Here is a 14,814-nt window from a genome sequence, read left to right on the forward strand (position 1 = left end):
CTTCCCCCCTCCCCACCCGAGCACTATTTTAGCTCAACACGGATAGTTCTAGTCTAGTCAATCCTGGTAGGGGTGGTATTAGTGGGGTTATCCGAAATGCTAAGGGTGACTAGGTTCTAGGGTTCTCTCAAAGCTTCCTTCATGCTACAAATAACTTCATGGAACTTTTAGCTCTTAAGAAAGGCCTCCAGCTTGTTCTAGAGCATAAGTTTTCTCCTATCATTATCACTATAGACTCCGAAGATGTAATTAAAATGTTGAAATCTAGAAATCCTCTATTTAACCCCTTTATCCATGATTGCAGGTTGATGTTAAGAAGACCAGGAGGTCCACCTGTCCAACATAGCTATTGAGAGCAGAACAAGGTAGCAGACGCTCTAGCGAAGGAAGGCGCAAAAAGAGATTTTGTGGACAGTTGTAAAATTTTTGTTGCCCCCCTCCCCCATTTGTAGCCCATACTGTATGGGATAATATGGAAGGCAAAACCTTCTCTAGAACTATCTCAAATACGTAGACGCATGAGATGCATCAAACTCTTTTTGTATTATAGAACGGATTGAGTTCAAACTCCATTTGCTTTATTATTATCAAAAAGAGGCCTAAAATGCCCTTCAATTATGTATAATGGTACAAATAAAATCCTCCGTCTATCTATTGGGCCTAAAATGTCCTTCGCATTTACCTATTGAATAAAAAATGCCCTTCTCACCTACTTATTAGGCCTAAAATGCCTTTTTCGTCTATCTGTTGGGCCTATTTTGCCCTTTTATTTAGGTAAACTACATGAAAAGGCCATCATTAAAACTTAATTACATAAATAATAGTATTTTTTCAATATTATAAAAATATTTTTTTTTACATATATAGCCATTTTAAAAAATCAGAAAAGATAATTATAATTTCTAATTTAATGTTACAACTAATTATCAATTCACCTTAATTTAAGAGATATATTTTCAATATTCAAAGTAAAAGTGGAAAAGATAATCCCTGTTTTCAAATCTTTCTCTCTCTTATATTCAAAATTCAAATATTTTTAAATAAACTAAGTATTCCACTATTTGTTCGTGTATGTTTCGTTTTGTTTTCACGTATGTTAATCATCTAGTATTATTTCATTATCGTGTATTTTTAATTCTAACATAATGTATTAACCATAATTTTTTATGGATAAATATTTATGGAATAAAAATTATTATGTTGAAAGTACAGATATAACATGTATTTTTGTTGCGTAAATATAATTTATGTCAAAGTCAAATCATTATTATATTTTTGATATAATTTATGAGATAAATATTCATGGTATATCTCATTATTTCGAAAGTACTTTTATTGTTAAAAAAATTATTTGTTAAATACAAATATATATATTTTCAGTATTACATGGTGTAAACTTTTTATATCTAAAATATACAATATATGTTTATGTTATAAATATAATTTATATGGTATAAATATATCATGTATTTTTATGATATAAATATAATTTGTATAATATATAAAATATACCATAAATTTTTATGATATAAATATACCATATATTTTTATAGAGGCAACGTGAAAGCAGGTAATAAAAATGAAAAACATACAATTTTAATATGGTATATAAAAAATGAATGAAAAAAGGTTTCCATAAAAGTAGACAATAAATAAAAAGTATGAAAATTTAATATATAATTATTTTTTTATAAATATTAGAATTTGTTATAAAAGTAAATATTTGATATGCTGACAACCAACTAATACGGCTATGTATGTTCTGATAAAAAAAATACGGCTATGTATATGTAATAGTTTTTTTAAAAATGGATATTTATGTTGTTTTTCTTTTTATTTATCAGATCAATTTAGAATGACGAAAAATTGATATTGTGCACTATTTATTTGGTTGATATTAATAAAAATGATTGTGATTTTATATAGTTTAATAAAGATAAGTTGTGGTATTATTTTATTTTATTTTAAAATAAAAGGACAAAATAACCCTTAATAGATAGACGGAAAGGGCATTTTAGGTCCAATAGGGATAGGAAGGATATTTTAGGCCCAATAGGTAGACGGATGACATTTTTGTACCATTTCACATAGTTGAAGGACATATTAGGCCCTTTTACATATTGTTATTAATTCATCTCTACTTTACCAAAAAAAAAAAAGTTTAATCCCATACAAAAAATTTTAAATTTTCCACGAATTTATAATGTCTAAATTCAATGAATCTCAAATTATTCATCGATAATCTTACAAAATTCATTTTTTTAAAACACCAGTGCATTGAATTCAAACTCATTTTTAAAGTTGCTAGATACTCTTGATTTAGCTCAACTTGAGTTTTAGGATTATATTAAGGAATTGAGGTTTCAGGTGAAAATTTTTAGTAGATTTTGGGTTCAAATTTCAGTAAGAACAAAAAATATTAGGTAACTTTTTTCATATGTTCTAGTTTTGGTGTATAAAATTATTTGATATCTGTTGTTGGTGGGAGATGACATGTATCTCGTAGATTTAGTTAGAGGCTAAACTAGCTTGGCCAAACCCCTTGGGGCGAAAATTATATATACTATCTATACATAGTTGAAATTATTTTATATAGTAGATGTCAATTCCCCTTTGTCTAGTTCACGTGTTTACATCTTTATATTTTAAACCTTCTTGATGAAAATATTGGCTCTGCTATTAAATTTAATCAAGGTGCGTGAAAGCTGGCTCAGACAGTAAAGTTATAAAAAAAAAAATAAGGATATTGAAATAATATAATTTGGATATCCCCTCTTTCACATTCTTATCATTAGCTTTAAAGAATTTTTAGAAGTCAATTATTCCATATAGAGTAATCCTTTAGGATTTTGAAAAAGACTAATAATCCAAGAAATTTTGGAGGAAAAAGTAAATCCTCAAAAGCTAAATGATAATGATTTGTTGTAAATAAATATTCTGAAATATGTTAAAAACGAAAGAGGACGGGAGAGAGATTCTTCTTCTTCTTCTTCTTCTTCTTCTTCTTCTTCTTGATGTATTTAACAATATAACATACCATGTCTTCTATAGGTAAGAGTAGGTGTAAAAAGTGTAGTATGTGAAAATATATTTACAAAATATATGTCTTCTCTTCACGCTACAATACTATGTGTAATAGGTGTAGTATGTGAAGTATGAGTATTATGTGAACATCCACAAATAACTTATTTATAATACTCCCCCCTTGGATGTTCATGTAAAAGAAAAATTCTAAAAGAAATAAGACGTACATAGCGGTTTGTAATACACCTTGTTTGCCGCCTTATTAAAAAACCTTACCAGGAAAAACCAGTGGGATAAAACCTTGGTAAAGGGAAAAAGAGTGCAGCACATATTTACTCCCCTGATAAAAACATCACTTAATATTTAGGAGATGATGCATCCCAATCTTGTGTCTTAATTTCTCAAAGGTTGACGTTGGCAATGCTTTAGTGAACATATCTGCTAGGTTATCACTTGAACGAACTTGTTGAACATCTATTTCACCCCTCTTTTGAAGATCATGAGTAAAGAATAATTTTGGTGAAATGTGTTTTGTTCTGTCTCCTTTGATGTATCCTCCTCTTAATTGAGCTATACATGCGGTGTTGTCTTCATACAATATTGTTGGAATATTCTTCTTCAAAGTAAGGCCACATATTTCCTGAATGTGTTGAGTTATTGACCTCAACCAGACACATTCTCAACTTGCTTCATGAATGGCTATTATCTCTGCATGATTTGAAGATGTAGCAATCATGGTTCGTTTTGTTGAACACGATGATATAGTTGTACCTCCATATGTAAATAAATAATCTATCTGAGATCGATCTTTATGTGGGTCAGACAAATATCCTGCATCTGCATAACCAATTAATTGTGAATCGGACTCATTTGAATAAAATAGTCCTATATCACCCGTTCTTCGGAGGTATCTGAATATATGCTTAATACCATTCCAATGTCTTCGTTTCGGGGAAGAACTAAATCTTGCTAATAAATTTACAGCAAAAGATATATCTGGTCATAAATTACTAGCAAGATATATTAATGTCCCAATTGCACAAAGATATGGTACCTCAGCACCAACAAGTTCTTCATTATTTTCATGAGGTCGAAATGGATCTTTATTAATATCAAGTGATCTCACAACCATTGGGGTACTCAATGAATGTGCTTTATCCATATAAAGTCTCTTTAAAATATTTTCAGTATATGTGGATTGATGGACAAATATTCTATTTGTAAAATGTTTAATTTGTAGACCAAGACAAAATTTTGTTTTTCCGAGGTCTTTCATTTCAAATTTTTTTTCAATTCTATTGTCTTTGGAAGCTCTTCAGGAGTTCTAATGATATTCAAATCATCAACATATATAGCTATTATGATAAATTTAGATCCAGACCTTTTAATAAAGACACAAGGACAGATTGAGTCATTTTTATACCCTTCTTTAAATAGGTATTCTCTAAGGCAATTATACCATATGCGTCCTAATTGTTTTAATCCTTATAAGGATTTCTGAATCTTGATTGAACAATTTTCTCGAGAAGTTTTATATGCATCAGGCATTTTGAATCCTTTAGGAATTTTCATATAAATATCACTGTCTAATGAGTCATATAAGTAGGTTGTGACAACATCCAAAAGATGCATATCAAGTTTTTCATGAACTGCCAAATTAATAAGATACCTGAAGGTAATTGTATCCACCACCGGAGGATATGTCTCCATATAATCAATGCCAGGTCTTGACGAAAATTCTTGTGCCACAAGTTGTGTTTTATATCTTACGACTTTATTTTTCTCATTTCGTTTTTGCACAAAAATCTATTTGTATCCCACTGGCTTTATACCTTTAGGTGTTTGGACTATACGTTCAAGAACTTTGCGTTTTTCAAGCGAAGCCAATTCAATTTTGATTGCATTTTTCCATTTTAGCCAATCACTTCTCTGTCTATATTCTTCGACAAATTTTGATTCAAGATCCTCATCTTGTTGCATTATTTCATTAGCAATATTATAAGCAAAAATATTATCGACAATTATATCATTTCAATTTTATATTTTTCTCGATGAGACATAACTGACTGAGATCTCTTTATTTTCATTATTTTCAAGTATCTAAACCTGTTCTGAGGTTTAATCAATTGTTATGTCTGGTTGCTCTTCATGAGTAGCTTACTCCATATTATGATTATTTTGATCATTTGCTCCTCTTCTTTTTGAGGATTTTTATCTTTAGAACCGATTGGTCTACCACATTTTAAGTGTGGTTTAGACTCATTTGCATTACTCAATTGTCCTATCGGGACATCAACTCGAATAGGAGCATTAACAGCTGGAATGCGAGATTTTGTAATTCTTGATAGGTCAGTGAATGCATCTGGTAGTTGATTTTCAATGTTTTACAAATGAATTATCCTTTGAACTTCTAGTTCACATTTATTTGTACGAGGATCTAAGTGAGATAATGATAATGCATTTCAGTCTATCTCCTTTTTCAACTGCTTATTTTCTCCCCTTAATGTTGGATATATTGTTTCATCAAAATGACAATCAGCAAATCTTGTCATAAATAAATCTTCAGTCATAGGTTCCAAATATTTTATAATAGAAGAAGATTCATACCCAACATATATTTCCAATCTTCTTTGAGGACCCATTTTTGTGCGTTGTGGTGGAGTAGTTGGAACACATACCGCACATCTAAAAATTCTTAGATGGAAAATATTTGGTTCTTGACTCAAAATTAATTATAATTGGGAGACTTTATGATAACTTGTGGGCCTTATCTGCACAAGAGTTGTTGCATGCAAAATAGCATGACCCCATATCGAAATGGGAAGTTATGTTCTCATAAGCATTGGTCTAGCGATTAATTGGAGGCGTTTAATCAATGATTCTGCTAGACCATTTTGAGTATGAACATAGGCAACCGGATGTTCAACTGTTATTTCAGTTGATATACAATATTCATTAAAATCCTAGGATGTAAATTCACCCGCATTATCAAGACGAATTATCTTTATTGTATAATTTGAAAATTGTGCTCTTAAGTTTATTATTTGAGCAAGTAATCTCGCAAATGCCAGATTACGAGTTGATAATAAACACACATGTGACTGTCTTGTAGATGCATCTATTAAAACCATATAATACTTAAATGGTCCACATGGAGGGTGAATGGGCCCACATATATCACTCTGTATACGTTCCATAAATACAGGGGATTCAATTCCCAATTTCATTATTGATGGCCTAGTAATTAATTTGCCTTGAGAACATGCAACACAAGAGAATTCTTTAAATTGAAGAATCTTCTGGTTCTTCAATGAGTGTCCATATGAATTCTCAATTATTTTGCGCATCATATTAGAACCGGGATAGCCCAACTGGTCATGCCAAATAATAAAACTGTTTGAATCAATAAACTTTTGATTTACTATGGCATGTGTTTCAACAGTGCTAATACTTGTGTAGTATAAGCTGGAAGAAAGAGCGGGTAATTTTTCAAGTATATATTTATTACCCGACATTATTATAGTAATATAAAGATATTCTATTTTCCCATCATTTGTAGTCTCAATATGATAGCCATTTTGGCGAATGTCTTTGAAACTTAATAAGTTTCTTTGAGACTTACTACAATATAGTGCGTCATCAATCATTAAATTTGTTCCTCCGAAAAGTAATAAGTTAGCTTTTTTGGAGCCTTCAATTAATCTTGTACTACCACATATAGTATTAACATTGGCTTCTTTCATCACCAAATAAGAGAAATATTTCTTATCTTTTAGAATAGTATGGGTGGTAGCACTATCTATAAGACATATATCATCGTAACTTATTTTGAATCCAATTGATGATTGGGGAATTTTCATATTCTTCAAATAAACAAAACATATTATAAGAAATTTGAAAAACTAACATAAGAAATGTAGAAATTAGAAATACATGATACTTTAATAAAACAAAAAAACATAATTGCAAATAAAGAAAATAATAACTTTCTTTATAATTTATTTTCAACTAGCGTGATCAGTTCTTCAATCAATGTCCTCATAGAAATCTTCAGCTTTCAAATGGGTAATATCTGAGAGGCCCTTAAAGTCATCATCATTGTAAGCAAAATTTGCCTCAACATCATCATATGTATTTGATGGACCTTCTTCATCATCATCACCTTGAAAGGTCAAGTGTACTTCCACATCATTTTATTTTCTTTTAAGAAAAGCTTGATAAAGTTTGACAAAATGATCAAGCGTACGACAAACACGTGCCCAATGACCTTTCATAGCACATCGGTGACAAATATTAACTTTCCCCTTTGAAGAATTATTTTGAGAACCTTTATTATTCTCTTATTTATTTTCACCATTATGACGATAATTATTTCGTCCTCTGCCACGTCCTTGCCCATGTCCACGATCATGGCCTCGATCACGACCGCGATAATAATTTTTCCTTATTTCAGGCTGATCATGTGCTGCTACAACATTCACTTCAGGGAATGGAACAGATCTAGTGGAGAGAGCTTCATGATTTTTCATTAACAAAGTATTATTCTTCTCTTCCACAAGTAGACATGTAATCAATTCTGAATATTTCTTAAATCCCCTTTCAAGATATTGTTGTTGTAGCAATACATTAGAAGCATGAAAAGTGGAAAAAGTTTTCTCTAGTAAGTCCTCATCAGTGATGGTTTCTCAGCATAATCTTAATATTGAACTTACTTTTTGAATAGCAGAATTATACTCAACCATAGTTTTAAAATCTTAAAACCGAAGGTGTATCCAGTCATATTTAGCTTTTGGTAATACCGTCAATTTTAGGTGGTGATATCGGTCCTTCAAGTTGGTCCACAATTCGAGTGGATCTTTCACAGTTAACTATTCAGTTTTTAATCCTTCGTGGAGGTGATGATGAAGAAAAATCATGGCTTTCGCCTTATCTTGACAAAATGCGTTATTTTCTTGTTTGATAGTATCCCCAAGATCTCTAGCGTCAAGGTGAATTTCAGCATCAAGGACCTATGATAAATAATTCTTTCCGGTAATGTCTAGTGCCACAAACTCAAGTTTTGATAAATTTGACATAGTAAAACTTATAAGGAATCTCGTGCTGATAACGTGTTGTAAATAAATATTCTGAAATATGCTAAACATGAAAGAGGAGAGGAGAGAGATCTATATAAGAAAAAACTTTGTTTCTTCTTCTTCTTCTTCTTGGTGTATTTAACAATGTAACATACCATGCCTTTTATAGGCAAGAGTAGGTGTAAAAAGTGTAGTATGTGAAAATACATTTACAAAAAATATGTCTTCTCTACACGCTACAATACTATGTGTAATAGATGTAGTATGTGAAGTATGGGTATTATGTGAACATGCACAAATAACTTATTTACAATAGGATTAACTTTTTATAACTAGATCTTCATATCTTCTGATTCTAATTTCTACACTTTATATCATAATTTATTTACTTTATCTTTTTGGTTGAAGTCATCTATAGGAACAAGAAAAGGGAGATTTTAACTTTTAATTCATCTTTGAGCCATAAGTAAAAGAAAGATTGGACCAAACAAAACAAAATTTGTCTCTTGCATGTGGATGTACATGATTACAACTCAATTTTCATGTGCCCATGTTGAAATATCAATTAATTTGTATTCATTTTGTGTAAGACCCATCTAGGAGAGAAATATTTTCTATCAGGATTTAATTCATAAAAAAGGAATCGAATTATAGGCCTTTGGTTAAAATAGAGAATTTTATTCATTTCATCATAATTTGGCCTTACAGGTTTTTGAGTTGGTTAAACTAGTTTATAAGTATTTTTGAGTTATTTATGAGTTAGACGAAATTTGCATTCATATTGTGTAAGACCCAACTAAGGAAAAAACACTTCCTATCAGGATTTAATTCATAAAAAGGGGTTTGAATTAGAGACCTTTGGTTGAAATAGAAAATTTTATTAATTCCATCACAGTTTTTGCTGATAAGTTTTTGAGTTGATCAGACTAGTTTATAAGTATTTTTTGAATTAATTATAAGTTAGACGAATATTAGAAGTATGTTAAGTGTTTATACGCGAAAATCAGTCAAAAATCATAATTGGTTGAGCTGTTGAGTAATTTTAATTTAATCTAAGAAATACCTTCTCAAAACAAAACTCTTTTATGCCTCTCCATTTCGTTCGTGATTCAATCTTTTTTCATGTATAAGTAATTTTAAATTTATATTTTTATAAATAGTTTCAGACATTTAAGTCATCTTTAGCAAAATAAAAATGTTTATCAACACATTATTACCAAACATATCACTAATATTTTTTCCTTTATTTTAGGGCAAATCACATAAATATACACTTTAAGAGTCAATATTACAAAATACCAATAGTTTCAACTTTTCAAACTACTAGATATCCATGCCCGTGCAAGGAACAGACATTTTGGCAATACTAATGTACAAAAGAGATCCAACTTTGGGAAAGATTATTTCCTATTTGTTTTAATTGTTTAATATAAGAGTAAAAGAAGAGAAATATAGTACAATGAACCGATGTTAACATAATATGTACACTCAGTGTAGAACAAAATTGAGCTTGCTAGACTGGTCGAACCAATACAAAAGTGATTATATAAGTGGATAAAAATCTAGTTAGATTGTTGCAACTACAGTTGGCGGCACGTCTTTTGTTTGGACATTCGTGGAAAAGTACATGATGCACGTATCATTTGAAAGTTTCAAATATATAAGTTGAGGAGACATACGTTGATTTTGAAATATTTATTGCACCATAAATTATCGAAATACTCTTGGTAGTTATTTAATAAGGAGCAAAAAGATATTTATAAAAAATTACTACAATGTATAATTCTATTACAAAGGTCTAAATAAAAATATTATTAAAATAATACATGAGGACAAAACTAATAAATATAAGAAAAAAATATGTTTGTATAATCATTTTATTGAATCATAAAATTATCGAAATACCCTTGGTACTCATTTAATAAGGAACAAAAAGATATTTATACAAAAACAATACCATGTATAATTCAATTAAAAAGGTCTAAATAAAGATATTATTAAAATAATACATGAGGATAAAACTAATAAATATAATAAAAAAAATAATATGCATGTTTAACCATTTTGGTGCACCATAAAAATGAGGACAAAACTAATAAATATAAGAAAAAAACAATATGCATGCATAACCATTTTATTGCACCATAAAATTATCGAATTACACTTGGTAGTCATTTAATAAGGAACAAAAATATATTTATTAAAAAATAGTACCATGTAAAATTCAATTACAAAGGTCTAAATAAAAATATTATTAAAATAATAAATGAGGACAAAACTAATAAATATAAGAAAAAAATCATATGCATGCATAACAACTTTATTGCACAATAAAAATGAGGGCAAAAGTAATAAATATAAGGAAAAAATCATATGCATGTGTAACCATTTTATTTACTACTATATACCCTTGGTAGTCACCTCCAACCTTCACTTATATATAGTAGTAAAGTAAAGTAAAGTAATAATAATAATAATAATAATAATAATAATAATAATAATAATAATAATGTAGTAGTAATAGTAGTAATAGTAATAGTAAAAAAAACGGTCACTAAAATTACTGAAATACCTTTGGTAGTCACCCCAACCTTCACTTATATGTAGTAATAAAGTAAAGTAGTAGTAGTAGTAGTAGTAATAATAATAATAATAATAATAATAATAATAATTTCTCTTATATATAAGTGAAGGATTGGCGTACCACTAAATAGTAATAATAATATAATAATAATACTATGGGTCTCTAAAATTATCGAGATACACTTGATAGTCACCCCAATCTTCACTTATATATAGTAGTAAAGTAAAGTAATAATAGTAATAATAATAATGCATACATATATATGCATTGGATTTAAGGTATGAAGAGGTTTATAAGATATCCTATAACAAATACATATAACCTCAGTACCAGGTATGTAATCATCTCCATGCAATTTAATACTCAAAATTAATGCATCCAAAGAATTCTCATCAGTGAGAGATATCTGTAGATTAGAGAAAGCACTAGAATGCATAGCATCAGGATTGATAGTGATAATATTGTTACTGCAATCCTTGATATGGATCCAACTGAGTCCGAAATGGAATTTTCAACTGATTTAAAATGAATCACAACCAAATTGATTTTAGTCCAGGACCTCTGGCAAGAAAAAGAATGTCTGAAGAATTCTATAAACCTAGATGGAAACTGTTTCGAACATGTTTTTTTCAAAACTTTAGCAAAAAAGAAAAAACTGCTTTCCAGGAAGAATTCTATGCAGACCTTTTTGTGCATAATAAAATAATTACTTTTGTGCCCTGGTTTATGGCCAGATATGTGGATAGTTACATTTCCATGTTAGCTCGGGACTTTACATTACCTATTGGAGAAATTACTACTTCAGTATTACCTCCCCAGCAATTCTTTCAAATCGAAAGAGATAACAAGGTGGTTCATTTTACAGCTTTTGCTAAGCTGATTGAGAATGATACTGCCCTAATAACCGCTCGAAATATCTATACGATGCTTAAACAACATAATTATGCTAATTATTATATGAGCATCTTAGGAGAGAAAACTATTGCTCTACATGAAAAAATAGATAAGGTCCTATCTGAATTAAGAAAGATAGAGCTTAGTCATACTAAGCAATTAGACCTCAAACAAAAGGACCCTGAAGTCCTGGCTACTCCCACGATCCAAACTCCCCCTGAAATCAAAGATTTAAAGTTATCTGGTAACTTAGATAATATCAAAAAGTTGCTAGAAGAGAAATTTTGTGGATTAAAGATAAATCCTATCCACGATGAAAATTTTGCAGGAGACAATGGTGGGAATGTTACTCCTATTGAGATAAATAAAATCTTAGATAAATTTGCTAGGACGCCTACTCAAAAGATGTTTTATTATTCTATACCAACTCCTCAAGATATTCTATTTGAAGAACAAGGATTATATGTCCCAAATAGTTTCAGAGGAGATGAAATCTATGAATGAAATGTAGATGGATTATCTGATAGACAGATATCTACAATGGTACATAGAATGTTGATGTACAATACCATTTGTAAAGCCCTTCCTAATCCTAATGATAGGGGCATTGCTGAAATGATTACGACAGGTTTTACTGGTCAGCTTAAAGGCTGTTGGGATAATTATCTTACCCAAGACCAAAAAACCAAAATCATTCAGTCTTTAGTAAACAAAGAAGATGGACAAGAGCTTATGAACGTTGTTTATACTTTAGTTATTAATATTATTGAGAACTTCTCTGGAAGATGGTCTGATAATAGTAAAAGTATTAGGACTCTGCTCCAAAATCTTAGATGTAAGACTTTGACATCTTGGAGATGGCATAAAGATGTTTTCCTCACTAGAATAATGGAATTACCTGAGAGTAATAGTTCTTATTGGAAGTCCAAGTTTATAGATGGTCTCCCCATGTTGTTTGCTGAAAGAATCAGGAAAACCCTTAGAGGTCCTAATGTGAGTATTAACTATGAGGCTTACACCTATGGTAACCTTATAAAAGTTGTTACTTAGTAAGGTTTAGCTTTATGTAATGATATTAAGTTAAACCATTAAGTTAAGAAATATCGTCTTACTGAGAGACAACCGCTAGGAGAATTCTGTGAGCAATTTGCCATAGATATCCCCAAATCCTTGAGATAATCTCATAAGCATAAGAAGAGAAAGTACTATGAGGAGAGAAAATCTAAGAAGATTGAAAAGAAAGGTAAGAGAAAGAAGGATTATAAATCCAAGAAGGCTTATAGAAAAGCCAAAAAGACCAACGTTTGTTACCGATGTGGTAGAGTTAGCCACTTTGCAAAAGAGTGCAAAGTAAAAAGAAAGATCAAGAGTCTCACTATCAATGATGATATTAAAGACTCCATGTGTAATATTTTGCTCAATTCCTCTCCGAATAACTCCAGTTCGAACCATAGTGATAATGAGGAAAATCATTCAACTGATGAGGACCTGCGATTCTCTATCAAGAAGACCTTATGCCTTCAGAAGATGAGTGCATACCTTGCCAAGAAGGTCAACCTTGTACAAATAAGGAGGAAGAGGAGGATGTTTTATACAACATCATATCCCAATTTCAAGATATAGAAATTAATGTCTTGAAAGATGACAAATTAACAGCTCTACTAGAAATGCTAAAAGAGCTAGGTAAGGAGGATGATAAGACATCCACCAGTTCTTCCCCTATTCAGGAAGAAATGGATATTATTCCCTCCCAAAAGGGTCCTTATACCATGACCGAAGTTAATAGACTTCTAAGGGAAAGACAGAAGGTTGAAGATATTCCAGCAACAACCCAGGACTTAAATAATGAGATAGATAATCTTAAAAAGGAAATATCTTTCCTTAAGAGTCATAATTTGGCATTAGATCAAAGGGTTTTTGCTTTAGAAAACCCAAAATTGTTACCCGTTAAGTATAGCCAAACTCTCCCTAATGGATATTTCCTTAAAACCTTAGAAGAAGATGCTCACCAACACTTCTATGCTACGGTCACCCTTCTTATTGATTATAATTATAAGAAGGAATTTACAGCTCTCATTGACAGTGGTGCAGGCTTTAACTGCATTCAAGAAGGTATGATACCTTCAAGGCATTTCAAAAAAACCACTAATACTATGAGAAATGCAAGTGGCCAGAAAATGAGAGTCGAATATAGAATCCCTAAAGCTTACATTTGTAAAAACAAAGTTTGTATGCCTGAAACTTTTGTTTTAGTTAAAGATATTACTGATGAACTTATCTTAGGGAAACCTTGGTTTCTACATTTGTATCTGTTAGTCCATTGGGATGAAAAGGTATCATTGAAACTTTTAATAATAAACATATTCAGTTTGAATGGTGCGATCCACCCTATACCAGATATTTAAATCTGATAAAAGAAAAGATTCTTTCAAAAAATAGGCAAATGCAATTTTTGAAAAATGAAATTTGCAGTTTGACTATCAATGAAACTCTTCAAAAATCGACCCAAAAATTTGACATTAGTCTGGAATAAAAACATCTTTGGCCTCGAAATGACTAAGCCATTTTGTATAATGATCTTTCTGAAAAGATCTAGATGTTTAAAATGTGTCTCTATGTTTTTTGAGAATACTAGAATGTCATCAATATAAATAATAATAAAATTACTATATGGCATAAAAATATAATTCATGATATTCTGAAATTCTGAAGGAGTATTCTTCAGGCTAAAAGGCATGAAATTCCATTCAAATTGTCCCATTGAAACATTGAAAGCAGTTTTATATTTGTCAGTTTCTAATATTTGAATTTGCTAATAACCTGATTTCAAATCAAATTTTGAAAATATCAGAGCATTAGACAAATGATCTAATAAATCTTTCTTATTGGGAATTGGATATCTAATCCATTTGAGGACTTTATTCAAAGGTTTGTAATTAATAACCAACCTCAGAATTCCTCGTTCTTGTTCTGCATGCTTATTCCCATAAAAAGCAGTGGTTAAAGTTGAAAATCTACCATGCCTTACACTTGCAAATCCCAATTGGGCAAAAATAATTGATACTGATGCATCTGACATTGGATATGGTGGAATTCTCAAGCAATATTCTCTAGAAGAAAAGCGTGTTCATATTGTTCAATTTTACTCTGGAAAATAGAGTGCCAGCTAGAAAAATTATGCAACTGTAGATAAAGAAATTCTTGCTATAGTTAAATGTGTTCTTAAATTTCAAGGCG

Source organism: Capsicum annuum, chromosome 5, assembly GCF_002878395.1.
Source record: "Capsicum annuum cultivar UCD-10X-F1 chromosome 5, UCD10Xv1.1, whole genome shotgun sequence".
In the NCBI taxonomy this organism is placed as follows: domain Eukaryota; kingdom Viridiplantae; phylum Streptophyta; class Magnoliopsida; order Solanales; family Solanaceae; genus Capsicum; species Capsicum annuum.